General features: G+C 42.6%; 1 non-coding gene across 1 annotated transcript; it reads right to left on the bottom strand.

Annotated features, from left to right (window-relative positions):
* Window positions 1-550: 550 nt before the first annotated feature.
* Trnap-cgg (transfer RNA proline (anticodon CGG)) lies at window positions 551-627 on the bottom strand. Its single transcript has one exon. It is a non-coding gene; the product is annotated as a tRNA-Pro (tRNA).
* Between the last annotated feature and the right edge of the window lie 5,638 nt (window positions 628-6,265).

Below are 6,265 nucleotides of genomic sequence, written 5' to 3'. Positions count from 1 at the left end.
GTAATAAAATTAGAGTAGCTATGCTGTGTATGCAGTTCTTTTAGTTTTAACTCACTGTATATGGCTAGACAAACCATGCCATATATGCAGTTCTTGTTGGTCAAGTGCGATTTCACGTTTGTTACACAAGTATATTATTTCCAGTATGTGAGCCGCGGTTGATCGATCGTTAGCGTGGGGATGCTGGTTCGAATTCTTCTCAGTTGCCGTGGTGTGTCCTTGGGCAAAACACTTTACACCGGATGCCGTAGCACCAAATAACATACTGGTGCATGCGCCGTAACGTATAAATAAGATCAGTGTGTGTGTGTGAGTGTGATTTGGATTTTTAACGTAGCTTTAACAATTTTTCAGTCATATTGCTACGATGTCTGCAGTGTGACAGTTTATAGTGATGTCTAGCACTAGGGCATCATGCCGCAGACATGTAGCATGATGTCCCACCCAGTCACATTATCCTGACACCAGGCCGACCAGTCCTAACACTAGCTTCTTATTGCTGAGCGCCAAGCGAGGCAGCTGTTAGTACCATTTTTGCATGTCTTTGGTATGACTCGGCCGGGGATCGAACCCACGATCTTCCGCTTCCGAGGCGGACGCTCTAACCACTAAGCCACCGGAGCGGTCTAAATAAAATTAATGTAAAAGTTTGTGTTCCACGTAACCATTTAAGCTCACACAAATAATCGAACTTAGCCATTATAGCAAGTCACTTACCAATTCTCGCGTTTGCCACAGTACATTAAAGGAAATAATATGCTCATATCGCGTGACCAGAATACCCTGTACAAAGACGGTTCGGAAGAATAAGACAAGGTTCCAACTGTTATTGCAAAACCAACATGACACCATTTCAAGCATGTTACCCGATAAGACCATTATTTGTACCGTAGAAATTACAGTCATCATTAAATATTTGAACACTATTGATAAAAAATACTCTTTCTTAAAAAATTAAAAGTAAATGAAAAAACATTATCTTTGCTGATTCTCTGTTCCACTGAAAGCCTTGGAAAACATTAAGGATGTTAGCTGATAAAATAGGGCAGACAAAGTAGCCAAAAACTGATATGTAGTCCCCGGTCAATCGGCACAGGAAAAAAACAATCGCAGGCTATAATGTACCTCTTGCATAAAGGTCATACATATCATCCTATTCCTATTTTCTCAATGACCACCCTCGACCAGAAAATACACCTTGGAAGTGTCCACTTAAAGTAGAGCCCGTTCTTGGTGAAAGTAGCAACTTCCACCCATGGTGATATTTTAATTTTGTTTGCTTGTTATGCCGTAATTCAATTGAAAGTCGTTGTGGAGAGTCAAATTGTACCTCTTAAAAACACCATGTAAAACATTTCGAATATATAAGTACTTAAGGGGGGCATTTTACGGACAATGGAAATCCCAGTCAGAATGGTCGTGGGCACGATTACTGACAAGATTATTCAGACACCCCCACCCCACCCCCGGGTACGTTTACGGACAATGGGAATTGAACATGGGGAATATTAGGGCTGTTTACGGACAAGGAAAAGTGAAGTTGTTGTATATGGACAATAGGAATGGAACAGGCAAGGTGACGTCACGGTACTGAAGATTGGTAACACTATGGAATGAGCTGACCTCAATCGGACAAAAGAGCGGGAAAGAAACCATGAACGTTAGGCGGGACATAGACATATATAACACATACAGCATTCAACATACATATATAGATGGATGAACATCAATCTATCACACAAACAACTATACAACAGGCTAAACAAATTTTAAGCAAGAAAACAAATCGTTTTGAGGCATATGAGTGGCCCTGAAAAGGGCCTTAGTTTTTTGTTAACATCATTCCGTTAACATATAGGGCAACGCAAAGGTCTTCTCTTCTTCAAACTTCTTCTGACTTCCGGAGCGTAAATGAGGACAGCATTGTCTCTCCACATAGATTCTTCTTTTTCAAACGCACGTATCGGTGATCCGGATGATTGTTTACGATGGTCTGACATAATGGGTAAGTCCGTACGGAGCAACATCAACGATACCAGGGTAGATGATTCTACGTTTGTCCACATCTGGTGACGAGAACAGGTGAAGGGAATGAAAGTGAACCGTTGTTATTTATAGTGGAAGAGCGGATCGAAACGGATTGAGTTTATTCAGCAGTCCAAACACGGGTTACAAAATTCAGGCACAGTGCGGAGTCTGTCTTCCAATTCGAAGAGAGCTGCCTGTGACGTCACGTTCCCTATAAAGATACACAAGAGTCTGTGCGCAGTTAATCCATGCGACAGAATTTTCAAACATGACGGAAACTAAGAAGACGATGAATTGGGGTGCACCGGCTGTGGAGACGAGAAGCGATGACATATCAGCGGCTACGAAAGTCAACGCAGTCTTACTTCCAGAAGAGACCGATTTTAATTGGGATTTAGTAGTAGATGTTCTCTCTTCTTCGCACGAATTTTGTTCCGGTACCAGTATCTTCACCACCATCTCCTTTGCCACACGTCGAGGATTTTAAACAGAGACAGAACGAAGAATTTGATAAATTTTTACTAGAGCAGAAAGAAGCAGAACAAGCTTTTCTCCCTCAACAGCAGCAACGAGAACATAAGTCAAGAAGGAAACGACAGGAAGAAGAAGCAGAGAAGAAATAATGTCTAAGAGAGAAGGAGGACAGTGAAAGTCAAACGATGACGGTACTCTTAGACAATTTGTCAGAGTTAAGAGTCTGAAACAAATGTATCAGACTTCTTTTTTACGACCCAAGAGAAAAAGACCCTCCCGAGCCAAACGGTCCAACCCTGTTACTACGCCTGAGATACCCTCCATAGTCATTTATACCAAAATCATCGACTGACCCTTCCCCCACTCCCCAACGAGAAGAACTTAAAGCTTGGGTTAAAAAGATGATGACCACTCCTCCTTCGAGAGAGGTCAAAAAGAAAGAAGTAAACCCAGAAGTGAGAAAATAAAAGAAGGCCAAAGCCATCCCATTACCACCCTCATCACCACCACTGTCCTTGACTTCTACTCCCGTGGCACATCGGACACGTAAAGCCGATTCCAAACTATCATTTCGCCCCATCCAAAGTAGCATCAGCGAAGAATGGGTGACTTATTGAAAAAAATGGAGAAGGTGTTAGGCAGTATTTACTACGACCCAGACCATCCTGCAGGTTACGGAGGAGTTCGGAAATGGTATCGTGCAGCCAAAACCCGTCTGAAAAGTATCATTTCACCCCAAATGCAACGATGATTACAAAAAGAAGCCACATACACTTTACATAAACCCAGCTGACGAAACTTTTCCAGAAGTCGCACCCGAGTGGAGGGCATCGATCATCGATCGCAAGCCGATTTAGCTGATGACTCACATCTGGCAACCTACAGTCGTGGCTACAAATATTTATTTTGCTTTATCGACATCTTTTCCAAATTTGCCTGGATCGTGTCATTGACTTCCAAATCGAGCAGTGAGTTTGGGAGAGCCATCAAACTGTCGTCACCCTCTTCGAATGCGAACCGACATAGGCACCGAATTTATGAAGTTTTCGAAAAAGAATTAAAGAAAACGTGACTTTCATTTTTATCCTCGAGAATCCCGAAACCAATTCCAGCATTGTGGAACGTTTTCAACGCACCTTGAAAGAACGAATGTGGAAATACTTTACACATCAACACACTGTCAAGTACATCGACGTCTTACCGCGCTTGGTTCAAGCGTACAACCAATGTTACCATCGGAGCATCGAATGTGCTCCCCTAAGATGTGACACCCGACAACAAAGTGACCGTTTTTAAGCGCATGCTTTGTACGTTCTCGACAGTGGCTGTCCTCAAGAAAGGTGGAGTGTTGGCAGTAGGAGATTGGGTGCGCATTGGCAAAACCAAACGCACTTTCGACAAAGGTTACATACTCCACTGGACCACTGAATTTTTTAGTGTCACTAGAAGAGTGCGTGGCCGTCATCCTGCTGTCTTTAAATTGGAAGACATGAACGGTGAAGTGTTAAAAGGAACGTTTTACTTGCCCGATTTACAACGCGTAACCAAAACAGAAGACGAAGTGTACGAGATCGAAAGCATTCTCGAACGAAGATTCTGTAAAGTGGGAAAACACCGTGTCAGAGAAATCAAAGTGCGTTGGAAAGGATATCCCCCTAGTTTTGATTCTTGGGTCTCCGCTTCGCAAGTCATCGACTATAAAAAAATTAACCACGATACCCTTCCAAACAACCTAAGCTACCTCTACCACCGCAGTGATCACTCCTTCACTGAGTTCTTCTCTGCAAGATCCACAAAAGCAACCCTTGTGTGTGTGGTGTGGAGAACGTGTGCTTAAAATGCAAATCGTCTTTTTTTGCCAAATATTTGTGGTGTATTGTGACATCGGTGCGGCCGACGCCAAACTGAGTTTGAAACAAGGAGACAAACAATTGTGGATCATTTTACTGAGCAGTCACATCGGTTACCTTCTTCCCAATACTTCCATGAAATACTTCTCAAACGGTAACAATGGGAGCCTTATGCCCAACGCCAGTCACCACCTCAACAATAATAATCACCAAAAAAATCCTCTTTAAGACACTCCTCTGACTTCGAGTGACCCCTCGGACAGCAGCGGAACTCTGGAATTATTAAAAACAACTTAACTTAACTGTACCCACTAACAGTTCCATGGAGGTGTTTCCCAACAACACTTTGTGTTGCACACGGTCAGATTACTTCAGGACATCCAATTAGTTTCGAAGGCCATTGAGAAGTGGCTTTGGTTAAAATCAAAGCCATCCTGAAACAAATCCTAAATGTCCTTCCAAATCAAATATTTTTAGCAGTCGAAGTTCATGCCGAGAAGGTGCAAGAGTACTTGAATACCAATGTAAAATATAAGAATAAAACACATAACTTACAAGCTCAAAAGTTGACCTATACCATATATACCATAGTAAATCCACCAGGTTACGTTTTAGCGTTCAACATTTGGTGAGCACGGTTGCTACCAGGTTCAATGCACTGTTAAAGCTTTGAAGAGTGTCAGGAAAAGTTTCACCATTGAGTACCATAAAGTGTCTCGTCGCCTACTGATGAAAGTACCAGAGAGTAAAGTGTTGTCCATTTTATGTTGTCCTGAATTGTTTGACATTTTGGGCGGGAACATGTAGATGATGATGACAATGATCAATAAAAAAGAATTAAGAGTCATTTCCGACAACGATTCTCTTACCAAGTTATTTCGTTCCTCGGTAGAAATGAACCAAGGACTCAGCTTGATCTTTGTGTACTCCGATATGGTGGAGTACAACGTGGTGGGACACGCCTCCGTGCCGTTACTGCGTGTCATTCCTTTCAAAGTGGATTCTGCTACGAACGCTGACGAGGAAGGTGGAAAGACTTATCACGTTTACCGCGAATTTGTACATCCTCACTATTTACCCATCAGCAAGTCGTATTTTGACACTGTCAACGTTGCTATAAAAGGAGATCTGAGACAAAATATTCCATTCACCAACGGGAATGTCACGGTGAAACTCCATTTTTGAAAAAGATTCTCAAACGGCGCGTAAGACATATATCCAGGGTACCGAAGCGTCGCTCGAAAGCTAGGAAATGGTTCAAGAGATATGATGATATCTGCCTTTTGTTCAATGACTCCGCTGTTGAAACCGATGGTAACACGAGGATTGCACGCTTTGAAAGATGCCGCATTGACGCACGGAAAAAAATTCTCCAAAATCTCGTCATCGACAAATAAAACCCCAAAGAAGCTTTCTTGAGGGCAGGCAATGTCTTGCTTCAAACGGGCAAAGACATTTTGGGCCGACGAGAAACTCCTATTAATACTCTGGACGCTACCGAGTCAGGCTATCCTACTTCCGTGGCTCCACAGGAAGGACAGGGCAGAAGAGACGACGAAAACACCCCTTCTGAGGACTTCAAACTCATAAAGTTAGAAAGACGAAGAAAATACGAATAGCCAGAGAATTAGACGTTTTTGATTATTAAATCATAGAGAGAACGAACTAAAATGATGCACTGAGACTCTTGCGCATGTTCTAAGTCGGAACTGGATCTATTTACCAGGCCATCCACCATCATGACGATGCAAGAATCCCAATGGGTCGAATTGCATCCTGTTTCCTCTTTGACGGGTTCAGCTCTCATCCAGTTTGACGTCAAAAAGGACAGCCCGAAGATTACATCGATGTGAATAGCAGTTACTTTACTTAAACTCCAAGTGAAAAAAGCGCCAGACAACACCAATCCGGGA

The sequence above is a fragment of the Sinohyriopsis cumingii genome, chromosome 4, assembly GCF_028554795.1.
Source record: "Sinohyriopsis cumingii isolate HCF-2022 chromosome 4, ASM2855479v2, whole genome shotgun sequence".
NCBI classification, from domain to species: domain Eukaryota; kingdom Metazoa; phylum Mollusca; class Bivalvia; order Unionida; family Unionidae; genus Sinohyriopsis; species Sinohyriopsis cumingii.
The sequence above is the reverse complement of the archived record's forward strand: the minus strand, read 5'-3'. Positions and strand labels throughout refer to the sequence as shown.